The 16,951-nt window shown below is 44.8% G+C and overlaps 1 protein-coding gene and 1 non-coding gene across 7 annotated transcripts in view; one reads left to right on the top strand and one right to left on the bottom strand.

The window, feature by feature from the left end:
• Nucleotides 1-16,951, bottom strand: part of TMEM178B (transmembrane protein 178B) — a 412,255-nt gene that overhangs the window by 173,518 nt on the left and 221,786 nt on the right. The window lies entirely within an intron of this gene.
• Nucleotides 10,548-10,620, top strand: TRNAS-GGA (transfer RNA serine (anticodon GGA)). Its single transcript has one exon. It is a non-coding gene; the product is annotated as a tRNA-Ser (tRNA).

The raw sequence follows: 16,951 nt of genomic DNA, 5'->3' as shown, positions 1-16,951 counted from the left end.
CCAGGGGGTCAGACAAAGCATTTAATCAAATAAATGAAAGCAAGAGAAAGACCTGAATGGTTTAATGAATTGACCCACCTGGGTTTTTCCCTCCACTAAATTAACTCAAGCCAACTTGGATATATGGAAACCCAACCTTCTTAGTATTAAAATACGCAATTATTGATTTTTTTCAACCCCATTCCCATCCTCAAAATGGGTTGTAAGGATGACCAGCCATCATCGTACTTTGTTTAGAGACTCAGCATCCAGTACGTTTGTGTGTCACTCACATAGCGGATGCCACATTGTAGGCTCAATGAATCGTCATTGTATGGATGAACGGACAGATGGATAGACAGACAGATGGACATCCTGTACCACTCTAGGTTGTGATCATACTACAATTCTAACCAGGTCTGATAAAGCTTATTCAATAAGAGATGCTTTAACTAAAATTAAAAATAAATCTACATCCCTCTCAAGTACATAATTTTTAAAAGCCAAAGTCTAATAAGATAATCTTTTGAAAAAATGCTCCTGACACTGCGCGCGTGCAGATGCTGCTGCTCTGAGTGCAGACGCCAGCACAGCCATGTTCCGCAGCTCTGACAACCCTGCACCATCACCACACTTGCTGTTTTGTTAGTGGCTCAAAATATACCAAGTGCAATTCAATGCTTGTTGACTGAAAACAAAGAAGCATAACCTAAAAGTTGAGGATTATACTGTATTTAATGAACAAACTTGAGGACTTAAGTCCAGAAGGTACGCTCTCAGATAACTCGGAGGAAATGTTTAGAAGTGTTAAGGGAGGAGCCAGGATATAAATGAGTTTTTGCAGAAAAATCTCCAGGTAGTTGGAACATCAAAAGATGACTATTAAAGAAAACCAGATACTTCAGATTAATGAAGTTAGCACTTTTCTAACTATGGGAAGATGCAAGAGTCTGGGCTCACTGAAATCATTCCTTTGATATGCACCTTAACTGTGTAGGGCCAGTATCCTTTTGCTCCATTCTGAATCCCTGGGGGAGGGGCAGGGGGAGGGGGTGCCATCAGGGGGTGGCTGCAGTGGCCGGTGGCTGCAGCAGCCTTTGATTGCTGATATGGACGGCAACATTCTCTGTCCACATAGTTTATCACCAGTCCTTCACTGCTGGCACCCACGGACAACTTTTGACTGATCCCTAGACTCTGGTAAAATGCTCTTTTCTACCTCACTCTGAAACAGATCATGAAATAAAATCACTTCTGGGACTGGGTTATGACTCTGGATTTCCAATCAGTTTTGTGCCAAAAGTCTGATTAAAACACATCATCCAAAAACCACACTAGAGACTCTCAATCTTGGCATCTGACCATTCCTGGGCAGACATCCCGGGAATTTCTGCTCCAGGACTAAAGGTCATCTTGGCATTAAAAGGTCCCCCATGTCTCACAGGTGCCAGCAGTTTGTCTCCAGTTCCAGGGCTCTTGCCACCTGCTCTTAGTTGTTCACACTAATTACAAACACAGCCTTAACCTGCCCTTCTTGCCTCCTTGTCAGCTGGAAAAGGTCTGCCATTCTCCCTGACATACCTGCAGCCAGGTGGGCAGAGTGGAAAAGGTAGGATTACACCCACCCAGGGCTTCTCTCCACAATAGCAGGACAGCCTGTCATCTCTCATCTCCCATTCAGAAGGCAGCAACCTCCTACCACTCCTGAAGAGGAAAGAAAAGTCCCCTCCCTGTTTAAATACAATGGCACTTTCCAAAGCAGCCACATCAGCAAGCTAAAACTTCCTCTGTGTGCCTTGCCCACCGATTACTTTAATAAGAACTTCCGAAGACCAACTTCCACCAGGACATTTCAGATAATCCTGAGGGGGGGCTCTCCAGCACCAGGGACAAAGGAGGAAGAGTGGCGAATGCCCACCCATAGCTCCCCAGTCCTGTTCCTGGGAGGTTTGGACATGCATGTATCCACGCACCTTGAGAAGACTGTCACCCAGAACTGGAGGAAACTTTAGAAGATGTCACTTCCAAAAATAAAGTGAAATTGATCGTATCAGCCAGTTTCATAAACACACCAACTTCAGAAATGAGTTTTAAGACCCAAAAGAAATGGTCATCCAGAGAGAGTTAGGAAAAAAGAGCTGATGAATGAGATTGATGCTCTTTACACAGTACTGGCCCAAGGATACAGCCCTGTCTATGAACTTCAAACGTGTAAGATTAGCACCTTTGTCTTCAGCACATGGCAGCAAGCACTAAGTAGGTGCTCAATAAATACTTGCAAATAGCAAGTGTGAACATTCAGGATGTGGGGGAGGAAAGTGTATAAGCACAGACACACACATACACACACATGCAGCTATCCAGAAGAAATTCTTCAAGTCTTCCCAGAGTTCAAGACTCCTCCCAAACTACCCTTCTGATTCTCTCACAATCATCAGTCAACTTTCTGATTTAGAATTAGGTGGCCTAAATGTCTTCCTACCTTCCAAGTCACCCTAGAAAAAGGATTAAATACCTCAGTCCCTAAAATGCTTAATTGAATGTTGACTTTATAACCAGCGTTTTAAAGTCTGGTTAACACCAATTTCTTCCTTAGAGAATGCAGTGAGCCGTTACATCAAATTTCTGGATTTGCCAAGCTGAGACCCAGGCTCAGCCTCACTTGCTAGCCAGCCAGTCTCTTTACGTTAATATCCTTCAGTACAAAAGGCATCAAGGCCAAGTGGTGCCTGAATTAGGTTTGGCAGCCTCTGCAGTGTTGCTATTTCTTCCTCTCTCTGGAGTTCAACCATGTGACCACGGGCAAGATTCCACCCTGAGCATCACTCGCACAGCCTCATCAGGGACGATGAGCCAACAACCTGTCGTGAAAAACATGGAGTACGTCTCAGCTGTCAATCAGACATAATCAAGCTCACAAACAAGAAACAGGACACTTTTTTCAATGAGTAAAATTTTGTTTTTACATACTGATGGCAAGGTGGGAGGGATGAACGGGTCAATAAATAATCTTGTAGAGGAAAAAAACTGTTATTTTTAAAATAGATTACTGTGATTGAAATAAAGTAGAAGTCCCAGATGACCTTAAATCTCATTCTGCTCTCAAGTGCCAAGTAACTCCTACCAGCCAAGCTCTGTATCAGTTAACAAGGGAAACACAAGGAAAAAATTGTATAGCTCAGGCCTTCAGGAAGCTTATAATTATGTTTGTGTCATAAAACAGGTACACAAAAAGAAACGCATTAATCCACAAATAATAAATACATATCAGTAAAAGAAAACAATGTCAAAGATCAATAAGTGATTAAATGTAAATGCTGGATATCATGGGCTTCCCAGGTGGCTCAGTGGGTAAAGAATCTGCCTGCCAATGCAGGAGACATAAGTGATGCGGGTTTGATCCCTGGGTTGGGAAGATGCCCTGGAGGAGGGCATGGCAACCCACTCCAGTATTTTTGCCTGGAGAATCCCACAGACAGAGGAGCCTGGCAGTGCACAGGATTGCAAAGAGTTCAACATGACTGAAGTGACTGAGAACGCATGCTGGATATCATTATTGAGATGTTGGAGGGTCAAGATCCTTAAAAAGGCTCAAATATTTATAGGAAATTTCATGAGAAAAGCAGATCCTAAACTAGACCTTGATGAAGGGGTAAGATCTGCAAACGGGAGTGTGAAAGGCCTCCTGGTTGAGGAAGCCAGCACCAGCATGGGTGTGCAGTGGCCTGCCCTTGGTATGTTCTGGGTACACCTTTGGAGGTGTGGATTCACATTGGCTGGAGCCAGGAGTTCCTAGTGACAGCCTATGCATTGCAGACTTAAGGTTGTTCATAAGATAAATTGTTTGGCAAGAGGATGTGGAAACAGTGGAAACAGTGGCTGACTTTATTTTGGGGGGGCTCCAAAATCACTGCAGATTGTGATTGCAGCCATGAAATCAAAAGATGCTTACTCCTTGGAAGGAAAGTTATGACCAACCTAGACAGCATATTAAAAAGCAGAGACGTTACTTTGCCGACAAAGGTCCATCTAGTCAAGGCTATGGTTTTTCCAGTGGTCATGTATGGATGTGAGAGTTGGACTATAAAGAAAGCTGAGAGCCGAAGAATTGATGCTTTTAAACCATGGTATTGGAGAAGACTCTTGAGAGTCCCTTGGACTGCAAGGAGATCCAACCAGTCCATCCTAAAGGAGATCAGTCCTAGGTATTCACTGGAAGGACTGATGCTGTAGCTGAAATTCCAATACTTTGGCCACCTCATGTGAAGAGCTGACTCATTTGAAAAGACCCTGATGCTGGGAAAGATTGAGGGTAGGAGGAGAAGGGGATGACAGAGGATGAGATGGTTGGATGGCATCACCAACTCAACGGACATGGGTTTGGGTGGACTCCAAGAGTTGGTGATGGACAGGGAGGTCTGGTGTGCTGCAGTTCATGGGGTCACAAAGAGTTGGACATGACTGAGCAACTGAACTGAACTGAGAGGGTGGGATGCAGGAAAGCAGTGTTTCCAGGAGATTCATCAGGGAGAGGTGTACAGAAGAAATTGACAGTGATCAGGGTGGCAAGGAGATCAGCACCCAAGAAACAGCAACATTTCAGGTATAACTGGACCGGAAGGGACTGATTGGAGGGACATTCCAAAAAAAAAAATCGGACCTTGGCAACTGACTGCATGCGTGCATGTGTGTGTGCTAAGTCATTTCAGTCCTATCTGACTCTTTGAAACCCTATGGACTGTAGCCCGCCAGGCTCCTCTGTCCAGACAAGATACTGGAGTGGGTAGCCATGCCCTCCTCCAGGGGATCTTCCTGACCCAGGGATCAAACCCATGTCTCTTACATCTCTTGCATTGGCAGGCAGGTTCTTTACCACTGAGCCACCTGGGAAGCCCCAGCTGACTGGATACTGTGCCCCTAAAACAGAACCAACTATCAAGAATGGGCCTTGGCTTTCATGCATGAGGAATATCAGGAAGAAGACTGAAGTGTGGCTGGAGAATGACTCGATGAGCTTGCACCAGACTGAGTCTGAATAACAACGTGATATGGGAATAGAAATGGCCAGTGAGCACCTGGTCCATCTTCTGCTGCAACTCCACGAGACGACAGTGCAGCCTGGAAATATCTGAATACAGCAGGCAGCTTGGCCATTAGGGTGACCGAGATGTCAGAGGGAGGACAGTGAGCACTGAGGATCAGAGAGAGTATCCAGGAAGAGCGGAGAGAGATGAAAGCCACTGATGCAGACTGCGCAGGAGCACCTGCCAAGGCAGAAGGGAAAGCAAGACTGGAGCAGGGCGTGGCGGCCGCAGGAGCAGCACCAAGCACTGCTGAGAAGCAGAGGAGGAGGAGGATGCCCAAGACAGGGACACTGGACCTGAACCAACTGCTCCTCAGAGAGCATCATCTCAGTAGGCTGGTGAGCACAGAAGCTAGATCCCAAGGAGCCAGGGAGACACAAGATATGGGGACAGGTACGTGGTGGAAGCAGACAGCTCATACACGTAAACACAGGGTTGCTCACATGATCACGCACACAGCAGTGAATGCAAGACAGTAGTGAAGGCAGACACAGCCCCCCGGGAGTCCCATGCCCACCCCATTAGGAGGAATACTGCCCTATCTTCAAGAGTAGAGACATCCTGAGAGCCAGGAGCCAGCCTCCTCTCTAACAAGAAAACCAAGAAATCCTACAGGAGAAAACCACCCCACGAGGCCAACAGCATGCAAGGCGCAGCCTGGAAAGCTGTCAATCTGAGGACAGAAGCCACACGGCTGTTCTTTCTTCCCTATAAGGTTGATTCCAGCTGGCAGGGGTTAAACATTTCCAAGAAGAGATGAGAGAAGAATCTCCTGGGTTTCCAGGGGAGAAGCTCCAGCTGTTGCTACTAAATGAGAGAAAAGTCAGGTGGTGGTGATCCTGCTCTGAAATGGCTGCACCACAGGCAACGAAAACTTTGGCTTGGTCTGTTTTCACCTCATTGCTCTCGGCTCTCGCTGGCATCATCGTTTCGTGGAAGCTCGAACTGCTTCCTGTCGGCTCCCTGTCAGGAACTGGATTTAAATCAGAGATTTCTGCACTTAATTTCCTTGTCTCATTGGAGGGGCTCTGATGCAACATGTGCCTCTATGGCTTTCTGAAATTAGACCCTCCCCGCAAAGACACCGGGCTTTCCCAGTGGCACTAGTGGTAAAGAACCCGCCTGCCAATGCAGGAGGTATAAGTGATGTGGGTTCGATCCCTGGGTCAGGAAGATCGCCTGGAGAAGGAAATGGCAACCCACTCCAGTATTCTTGCCTGGAGAATCCCCTGGACAGAGGAGCCTGGTAGACTAGAGTCCATAGGGTCTCAAAGAGTTGGACACGACTGAAGCGATTTAGCATGCACACGTAGCTACCCAAAGACACATATCAATAATTCAGAAGATACACATGCAGACTTTTCAAAAGAAAAGTATAAAAATAAGTCCAGAAGGCCTGTACTTATCCACCGAAAGCCACTCTGATACTCCTCTTTCAGACTGCCAACTTGCAGAAGGAACTTGTATAATAGCAACATTTTTATCTCTAGAAGGCAGCTGAAGACCCCAGAGGGAAGGCATTTCAGCAGAGGTCAAGGAGCATTTGGAGGCCCAACCATTTGGGGGCATAGAACTTTTTGGAGCAATTGTGTGTGAAATAATCTACTAGTTCTACTAAAGATCCATAATAAAGTCTCCTTGAAAGAAAATGTCTGTGGTTCTTATTCATGTTCGCAGGCACTGTGGGGCACTTTCAGCAGAGCTGATAATGAAACTTCGAATGACAATGTCCTGAGCAGGATTCCATTCCATCATGTGGAAGGAGACATACAACCCCAGGGAAAGGCATGGGGCACGTGGGCAAGAGTTTCAAGGTGAGCCTGGAGCATGAATGACCTCAGCACCCAGCAGCCTGGAGAGCAGTGGAAAGGAAGCTTCTCTTTTTGGCGAGCTTAGTGGTTGCCAGAAAGAGCATGGTGAGGACAGGGAAAGAAGACATTGTGGTAAGGTCTTCTCTTCTCCTCTCAGCAAACTGGAAACCTTCTTTTCTACTCGATCAAATGCTTGATGCTGCTTCACTTCTGATAATTTTTCTACTGGCTCTGATGCCTCCAAATGGATGAAAAAATAATACTTTAGGTCTTCTCCTTCAAAGATTTAATTTGTTGCTGTTCAGTTGCCAAGTCATGTCTGACTCTTTGCGACCTGATGGACTGCAGTATGCCAGGCTTCCCTGTCCTTCACCAACTCCCAGAGTCTGTTCAGACTCATGTCCATCGAGTCAGTGATGCCATCCAACCATCTCATCCTCTGCCACCCCCTTCTCCTTTTGCCCTCAATCTTGCCCAGGATATCAGTCTTTTCCAATGAGTCAGCTCTTCGAATCAGGTAGCTAAAGTATTGGAGCTTCAGTTTCAGCATCAATCATTCCAATGAATATTCAGTATTGATTTCCTTTAAGATTTAATAACTAGTCCAAATTTGGATAGCTCTTGCTTGAAGCTTTAGAAAGTTTATCTAAAAAGAACTGACACCCTCCTCTCCTTCTGATCAATCTGTTGTGTCTTTCATTAATAAAAACAAAAATTCGATAAAGAACTAGCTCTTCCCAATTGAGATCTTTGGGAAGATTTTCTTTAAAAGGTTTCCACCTGCTTTAAGAACTGCGTCTGCCATGCTATCCGGACCACCAGCGGAGGGCTGAAACTCTACGGCTTAGATGGGACTCTACAGGGTCTGCAGGTGCATCTTCTTACGAATGCAAATCGGAGGCAAATTTAGAAACTGTTTTGGAATATGTGACCTTTGGAGACTGAACCTGCAAGCCAAAGACTGTGGTGGTTTAAGAGTCTATACTGGAGAAATGTTCAGAAACTTTTGCCTCCCAAATGACCTCTCAGGGCCTGGAAAATATTGAGGGGTTAGGGCTTTATTTCCCAACTCAAAGGACAGTGGGTTGTCTCTCCTATTTTAGCTTTCCTTGGGAAACTAGTACAGACTCATTCTCAGCCACGGGAACATCTTCATGTTGACTCCAAGTTTCTTACAGAGGTGTGAGTCCCTTTCTTCTGAAAGCAGAGCCCAGAAGGAGCTTGCTAACAGAAACCCACTCACTAAGGGAATTCTGAAAGAAAGTAAGTTGGGTTTAGGAAGAGGCCAGAGTGGTAAAGGAAGATGAGTGAAGTTTGGATATTTCCAAATTTGCAATAAAGCATCTAACTGTTGAGTAAATATACTCGGTCTGATTCAAAAGAGAGGTCCAGGTTGGAAAGACACACTGAGGAGTACGGTGGTTGGCACATGGATGGTAAGTGAAAGTGTGGGGGTTGATAAAGTCACTCAGGAAAAGTTTATCAAGTAGAGGGAGAAGAGCTCAACCTTAAGGCAGGGATGGCAGAAGAGCAGAGAAGCCCCCAGTTGAGAAGGGAGAAAGAAAATCAGTAGAGGATGGTGCCATGGAATCTCAGGGGATCTGGTGCTTTGAAAACCAGGAAACTCAAAAGCTGCAGAAGAGGTAAATAAAGGGAAAGTGATTTGACACCTGGCAAGTCCTTGGTGACCGTGGCTAGGGTAATGATAGCTTTTAAACTTACTAATTCCTAATCAAAGTCATCCTAGCCCCACCATCAAGAATAAGCATGTCCTGGGGAATTTCCTGGTGATCCAGTGGTTAGAACCCTGTGCTTTCCCTGCTGAGGGTCCCAGTTTGATCCCTGGTCAGGGAACTAAGATCCCAGAAGCTGTGCGGCATGACCAAAAAATAAATAAATAAACAACAAAAGATGCTTGCTCCTTGGAAGAAAAGCCATGACAAACCGAGACAGCGTATTAAAAAGCAGAGACATTATTACTACAAACGTCTGTCTAGTCAAGGCTATGGGTTTTCCAGTAGTTATGTATGGATATGAGAACTGGACCAAAAAAAAAAAGGCTGAGTGCCAAAGATTGATGCCTTCAAACCGTGGTGCTGGAGAAGACTCTTGAGAGTCCCCTGGACTGCAAGGAGATCAAACCAGTCAATCCTAAAGGAAATCAACCCTGAATATTCAATTAGAAGGACTGCTGCTGAAGCTGAAGCTCCAATACGTTGGCCACCTGATGTGAAAAGCAGACTCATTGGAAAAGACCCTGATGCCGGGAAAGATTGAAGGCAGGAGGAGAAGGGGACGCCAGAAGATGAGATGATTGGATGGCATCACTGACTCAGTGGACATGGGTAGGAGCAGGCTCTGGGAGATGGTGAAGGACAGGGAAGCCTAGCGTGCTGTAGTCCATGGGGTCACACAGAGTCAGACACAACTGAGTGACTGCTGCTGCTAAGTCATTTCAGTCGTGTCCGACTCTGTGTGACCCCAGAGACTGCAGCCCACCAGGCTCCCCCGTCCCTGGGATTCTCCAGGCAAGAACACTGGAGTGGGTTGCCATTTCCTTCTCCAATGCATGAGAGTGAAAAGTGAAAGTGAAGTCGCTCAGTCATGTCCAACTCTTTGCGACCCAGTGGACTGCAGCCCACCAGGCTCCTCCGTCCATGGGATTCTCCAGACAAGAGCACTGGAGTGGTGTGCCATTGCCTTCTCCTGAACAATAACAAATAACAAACAAAGAATAAGCGTATCTGCCCTTTGTGGTTCTCTTTCTCAACCTCAGCTGTGGGTTGTACTTCAACTGTAAGGACTCTACATCTTTTGAGGACGTGTAACCTGAACTTCAAGGTCCAGCGTCACAGTCTCTCTTCTTCCTCTGAAATTTTAGCTCCACATGCAGTCACCTTCTGATGACTGCTCAAACCTGGTCCTCATTCTCCCTTAGAGTCTTGTCAAGACTGTCCCACCTCAGACAGTTCCCTTCTCCAGGGGATCTTACCAACCCAGGGATCGAACTCAGGTGTCCCACATTGCAGGCGGATTCTTTACCATCTGAGCCACCAGGGAAGCCCAAGAATCCTGGAGTGGGTAGCCTATCCCTTCTCCAGAAGATCTTCCCAACCCAAGAATCAAAACAGGGCCTCCAACATTGCAGGCAGATTCTTTACCAGCTGAGCTACCAAGGAAGAGTTTAGAGAGATAGATATTTGCCTATACTTCTTGTGGGCAGTGGCTCAATAATTCCATTTTTCTGAATCAATCCCAAAGAAATGATACAAATAAGATTTATGTGCAACTATATTAAGTGTAGCATTATTTATAGTAGCAAAAACTTGTAAATTTGATATTCTTCATGTATTGATACTTTAGAGGACTAATAAAACAGATTTTTAATTACATACTCAATATTTTCACATAGATGCAAAAAGAGGAAAGATAAATATCTTTCATCTATAAAGAATATTTATAAATCAACAATAATTCTATTTTAAAAAGACAAGACATGGATAGGCAATTTACATAAAAATAATCATCAACAAATATTTTAAGTTTATCACAAAGCAATGAAAGAAGATAAAATTAAGATCTATCCCTAATTCACCACATTGGAAAATACTTAAGTATATGTAATATAACCATGAGTATATTAAGGATGTGTATATCTATATATATATGGGCTTCCCTGATGGCTCAGAGGTTAAAGCATCTGCCTGGAATGCGGGAGACCCAGGTTCAATCCCTGGGTCGGGAAGATCCCCTGGAGAAGGAAATGGCAACCCACTCCAGTACTCTTGCCTGGAGAATCCCATGGAGGGAGGAGCCTGGTGGGCTCCAGTCCACGGGGTCACAAAGAGTTGGACACGACTGAACAACTTCACTCACTCATATATACATGTGTGTGTGTGTGTGTGTGTCTGTCTGTCTGTCTGTAAATAATAGAAAGACTATAAAAATATACACCAAAATACTAAGAAATAGTCAATTTGGGGTAATGAGATTATTGGTGATTTTTATATTCTCCTTAGTGCTTATCTATTTATTTCCAAACATCTACAACAAATATATATTATGTGTGTAACAATAAAGATGTTTTAAATTGTTTTCAACAACACACTGGTGAGAAAAGAAAATGTACATCCTATAATGTTAAAGAGCAAAAAGTGGAAATTAAATAAAAAATTTGATCATCTATAATAGATGCATTATATACAGGAAAAACAGTGGAAGAAAATATACTATCTTTGAGTAGATATCTCAGTTGTCAGTATAAATTATAAGTGATTTTTATTTCATTTTTTCTGAATTTTTAATTATTTTATAATGAAAACATATTATTGTTAACATCATAAATAAAATATGTGAGTTGAATTGATTTACTCTTCCTGTCGGCAAAAATAAAGCCTCTCCTATTTCAAGCTCAAGTTTTGGGTGCCTCTCCTCTATAGGATTAACTTCACCCACTTTCTCGGTCCTCCTCCAGAGCACTTGACAATCAGGATATCTTTGTACCATCTTGTTTTACTTTGGCACTTTGGGTTGATCTGTAATGTCACATCATGGGATGGGTATATGACAGACACGGCCAATTACGATGGAGGCTGGGCATTTAGGAGGCACGATCCTTATGCCTCTCTGGCCCCAGCTCATCACTGTGTTCTTTGGAGACTGCTGTGGGGTGATGGAGCCTCCCTATGGCTCAGAAGTTAAGAAACCACCTGCCAATGCAGGAGACATGAGAGTTGCAGGTTCAATCCCTGGGAAGGGAAGACCTCCTGGAGGAGGAAATGGCAACCTACTCCAATATTCTTGCCTGAAAAAATCCCATGGACATAGGAACCTGGCAGGCTACAGTCCATGGGGCCTCAAAGAACTGGACACAACTGAGCAACTGAGCATGTAGGGCGATGGGGAGACTGAGTGGTGGAGGTTGAGGTCCTGAGCCCCTCCTTCAACTAGAGCAGCTTCACATTTCTCTGTTTTTTTTTTTTTTCTTTTTTTATCTTGGGGTTCCACACAAAATCATGTTGAAAAAAAGGGCTCTGCTTGTTTAAAAGAATGGTTTAAAAAATACATTCCGACTTTCTCCCAACCTCTCCCAACCCCACCTGTTATCAGTCTGTCTCACCTGACAGTCTGGACTGAAGTCTGAGAAGACAGAATCATTTCTTCAAGCTGGAGTTCTATTTCTTAATAGGCAGGTGGAAAAGAAAGGGATTTCAAAACTGGAGAATCTGAGTTTGCATCTTGGTCCTGTCCTTGTCTTACATTTACCTGATGTGTGACCTGGAGAAAGTTATTCACCCTCTTGTTCCTAGTTTCTTCATCTTCAAATGAGGATAAAAGCCAGATTCCCACCACAGAACGTTATGAAGACTCAGATACCGCAAGTGAAAAGTGCTTTATACAAAACATCTGTTGTAAAAGTAAGTTTTTCACAGCAAACATAATCATAGCCTCCACACTTGTATTCATCCATTCAACAAAGATTCACTGATCATCCATTATATGCAGGTTTCATGTTCTCATCAATATGCCTAAACCACAAGACCCTTCTAGGCTGACATTCAACATGTGGATTAAGCGATTAAAGTATGGAAAGCCATTACTCCTGTGCCTAGAATATAGGAAGTTTGTTTCTCCCCCAACCAACATGGACTGAAAATGAGGTGGCTTCCTGGATAATAAAGAAGGGACTGACAGCATGTGTTTCTTAGTCCCTATTTATCCCATTTTCTCAGAGAAGGCAATGGCACCCGACTCCAGTACTCTTGCCTGGAAAGTCCCATGGACAGAGGAGCCTGGTAGGCTGCAGTCCATGGGGTCTCGAGGAGTTGGACACGACTGAGCGACTTCACTTTCACTTTTCACTTTCATGCATTGGAGAAGGAAATGGCAACCCACTCCAGTGTTCTTGCCTGGAGAATCCCAGGGACGGGGGAGCCTGATGGTCTGCCATCTATGGGGTCGCACAGAGTCGGACATGACTGAAGCGACTTAGCGGCAGCAGTATCCCGTTTTCTAGGAAGGCTAATCTGTGTCCTCAAGAGGAGGGTCAAGAAAGACCACCCCCAACTGAAGCACTCCCCCAGCCCATCACATTCATTACTCAGGGACCCTGCGACCAAGAACTGCCCCTGAAAGTCTGGATTCTGGCACGTGTGTGCGCTGATACCATCTGCCTGATGGGAACTTCCTGTTGGGCTGGCGGCAGGGGCTACAAGAGGTGGATACCACTGAGGACTGAGGAGGAAGGGATCTGAGGGATCCCAGGACTGAGTGAGAGCCCCAGGGCCAGAATCCCCCTTCTAGGGTGCCCTCCTCTGCTAGCTGGGATACTGGGTTACACTCATGGACCAGCACCTTTGATATACTGCCTACGGGACAAACTTACAAGAATCACTTATTATGTAAGTAATACTTAAACTTGCTAAATCAATCCACCTTATCCTTTTAAAATAAATTTTAAAATCCTTTTAAAATTAAAAAAATGTTGTCCTCTTTAATGGAGGAAAATATTATTTCAATACTTAGCTAGGCTGCAGACCAATCATTATCTTTAGAACCAAGTAGCTATGAAATGGGCTTCCCCGGTGATTCAGATGGTAAAGAATCTGCCTGCAAGGCAAGAGACCCAGGTTCTAACCTTGGGTCAGGAACATTCCCTGGAGAAGGGAATGGCTACCCACTCCAGTATTCTTTCCTGGAGAATTACACGGACAGAGGAGCCTGGTGGGCTGCAGTCCATGGGATTGCAAAGAGTCGGACACGACTGAGTGACTAACCCTACTAGATATAAAATGGTACCAACATCCTCAACCAATCAGTATCTAAAAGGAAAGAGATCTGTATTTTGTATGCTTAACATGTTGTGAAGAGTTGCTGGGTTCAAGAAGCAAAATGAGATGAGGCCACTATGCTTAAGAAGATCCATATAAGAAACGAATTGCCAGTTCAGGTTCGATACAGGATGCTTGGGGCTGGTGCATTGGGATGACCCGGAGGGATTGTATGGGGAGGGAAGTGGGAGGGGGGGTTCAGGATGGGGAACACATGTACGCCTGTGGCGGATTCATGTTGATGTGTGGCAGAACCAATACAATATTGTAAAGTAATTAGCCTCCAATTAAAATAAATACATTTAAATTAAAAAAAAAAGAAGATCCTGATTCATCTGGGAGATGACAAGCAATCATCACCAACACTCAGGAGTATAACTGAGTGAACTGTGTGGTATCGGCCATATATTCTGTAGAAGTTTGGGGAAAAAAACAACAGCAGCAGCAGTGTGAACTGAAGAAGTCAAGAAAAGCTTCCAGAAAGAAGCGGAAATTGATCTATGGCTTGAAGGCTAAACAGCAGGATGCTGGCATGAATATGGTTTACTTTGGAAAGACCAGAACCTGGAGTGACTGCTTTTTTTAAAGAGAGGGATGGCACAAAGATAGTAAGAAAAGATGAGGCTTGTGGGGGCAGACAAGGTGGACTGGAATAGGCTGAATTAAGGAGACCAGAAGGATGAGAAATAAAACAAGCCCTCAGGGTTATGAGTACCCCATGAACTTCTGCCTCTAACCTCTTTCTAGTTAAAGCTGGTCATATTGATAAACTTGCAGGAATGAATTATATTAATAATATTTGATTTGTTAAAGCTAATTAAGAAAGACGTACTCATATCATATTGGGATACCTCTTCAAAATACAGAACTTCCTTCCTGCTGCTCATAGCAGGAACCTGGATTATTAACACAGCCTCAAAGATGTATCCAACCTCTCCTTCCCCTCACACAAAGGGCATTCCCTCCATAAAGTTCTCTCCCAATGATCTAAGGAGTGCAGATAATTACTAAATGTGGCTCAGTGGTAAAGAATGCACCTGCCAATGCAGGCGACTCAAGTTCGATCCCTGGGTTGGGAAGATGTCCTGGAGAAGTGAATGGCAACCCACTCCGGTATTCTTGCCTGGGAAATCCCATGGTCAGAGGAGCCTGTCAGGCTACAGTCCATGGGGTCACAAGAGTCAGACATGACTGAGCACACACCCATGCACGCTTGGCATCTTTATTCTTCCTAATTTGGTTGGGCTTATCTAGCCATTTAACTAGAAGGGGTAGGCTACATTAAAGACATCAGTCTTTTAAGAATCCAGAATATGAATTCAAGCCTATTAATTTCCGCTCAATATAGCAAACACAGCCAGCACCTGCTATGTATAAGGTACTTGCTGGATGCTACTGAGGAGCAGCTGTGAACTGGCAAATAGATGGAAAAACAATGGAAACAGCGACAGACTTTACTTTCTTGGGCTCCAAAATCTCTGCAGATGGTGACTGCAGTCATGAAATTAAAAGACACTTGCTCCTTGGAAGAAAAGCAATGACCAACCTAGATAGCATATTAAAAAGCAGAGACATGACTTTACCGACAAAGGTCCATATAGTCAAAGCTATGGTTTTTCTAGTACTCATGTATGGATATGAGAACGGGACAAAAAAAATAAAAAAATAAAAAGGCTGAGTGCCAAAGAACTGATGTCTTCAAACTGTGGTGCTAGAGAAGACTATTGAGAGTCCTTGGGACTGCAAGATCAAATCAATCAGTCCTAAAGGAAATCAACCCTAAATATTCATTGGAAGGACTGACGCTGAAGCTGAAACTCCAATACTTTGGCCACCTGATGGGAAGAACTGACTCATTTGAAAAGACCCTGATGCTGGGAAAGATTGAAGGCAGGAGGAGAAGGGGATGACAGAGGATGAGATGGTTGGATGGCATCACCGACTCAATGGACATGAGTTTGAGCAAGCTCTGGGAGCTGGTGACTGACAGGGAAGCCTGGCATGGTGCCGTCCATGGGGCTGCAAAGAGTCAGACATGACTGAGCAACTGAGCTGAACAGAGGATATGGGCTTCCCCGGTGGCTCAGTTGTAAAGAATCCACCTGCAATGCAGGAGTCACAGGAGACGAAGTTTTGATTCCTGGGTTGGGAAGATCCCCTGGAGGAGGGCATGGCAACCCACTCCAATATTCTTGCCTGGAGAATCCCATGGACAGAGGAGCCTGGTGGGCTACAGTCCATGGGGTCGAAAAGTGTCAGATTTGACTGAAGCAACTTAGCATGCACACAGAGGCTATAGACCTGGAGGAGATAGTCCATGGACTCGAGGTTCTTCCAAGAAACCAGAGAGGATAACCCAAGCACACACATGTCTACAGCAGCTGGCAGAATACGAGGAGTGGGATGAGAGAGAAGCAGAAACAAAAGAACCCATTTAACGGGAGAGCACCACGGAACATAGCAAGGAGGACAGGGCACCTATGATAAACCTCAGGATATGAGTAAAATTCAGACCTGGAGAGGTGTAAAGGGAGCAGAGTCTTGTCAGACATAACAGAAGGAGAAAAGGCACAGGAGAGGGAAAGCACAGGGCATGCCCTGCAATGCAAGAGATGCATTTACTAGAATAAAAGGACCTGCTCCCTGGGTGGTTATGAGAGCTAAAGGACTTAATATACATAAAGCAGAGAAGGCACCTAGAACGGCGCTCAGCACACCGTGTTCTGTGACCACTGGCTGCCCCTATATTGCTGCTGCTTTACTACTGGTAGTAGTATTAGTACTACTGGTAGTATTACTACTATTGCTACTGCTCTCCCTGTTTTCAGTGTAGGGAAGCGACGGCAGAGCACAAGACCAGACAGTGACTTGGGGTCACACCATGGAAAGCTCCAAATGCCACAGACCATAAAAGATGTTTGCCCCAGCTGATGTGATCTGATTTTTACATTGGGAATAGTAATCTGGCAATAGTACAGGACTGAGTGGACTGCAAAGAAACATTTGGTGGTGGGGGAGGGCTGGGGACAAAAGGAGAGAGGAGGCATGGGGGCGGGGGAAGCAGGGCACACAGAGCCAGTGCAGCAAATTCACTGCCATGTTCTCAAAAGAACAACAGGACTGGTTACAAAAGATGGAGTTCTTCCATCCTGTGACAACTCTGCCTGCCCACCTCCAGTCACCACTTTCCATTCTCCTCTACCTCCATCTTGACTCACCAATACAGGGTATGAAAGATCTGCAAAGC

Source organism: Bubalus kerabau, chromosome 8 (genome assembly GCF_029407905.1).
Source record: "Bubalus kerabau isolate K-KA32 ecotype Philippines breed swamp buffalo chromosome 8, PCC_UOA_SB_1v2, whole genome shotgun sequence".
Taxonomy (NCBI): domain Eukaryota; kingdom Metazoa; phylum Chordata; class Mammalia; order Artiodactyla; family Bovidae; genus Bubalus; species Bubalus kerabau.
Note: the sequence above shows the minus strand (reverse complement) of the source record. Positions and strands in the feature narration are given on the sequence as shown.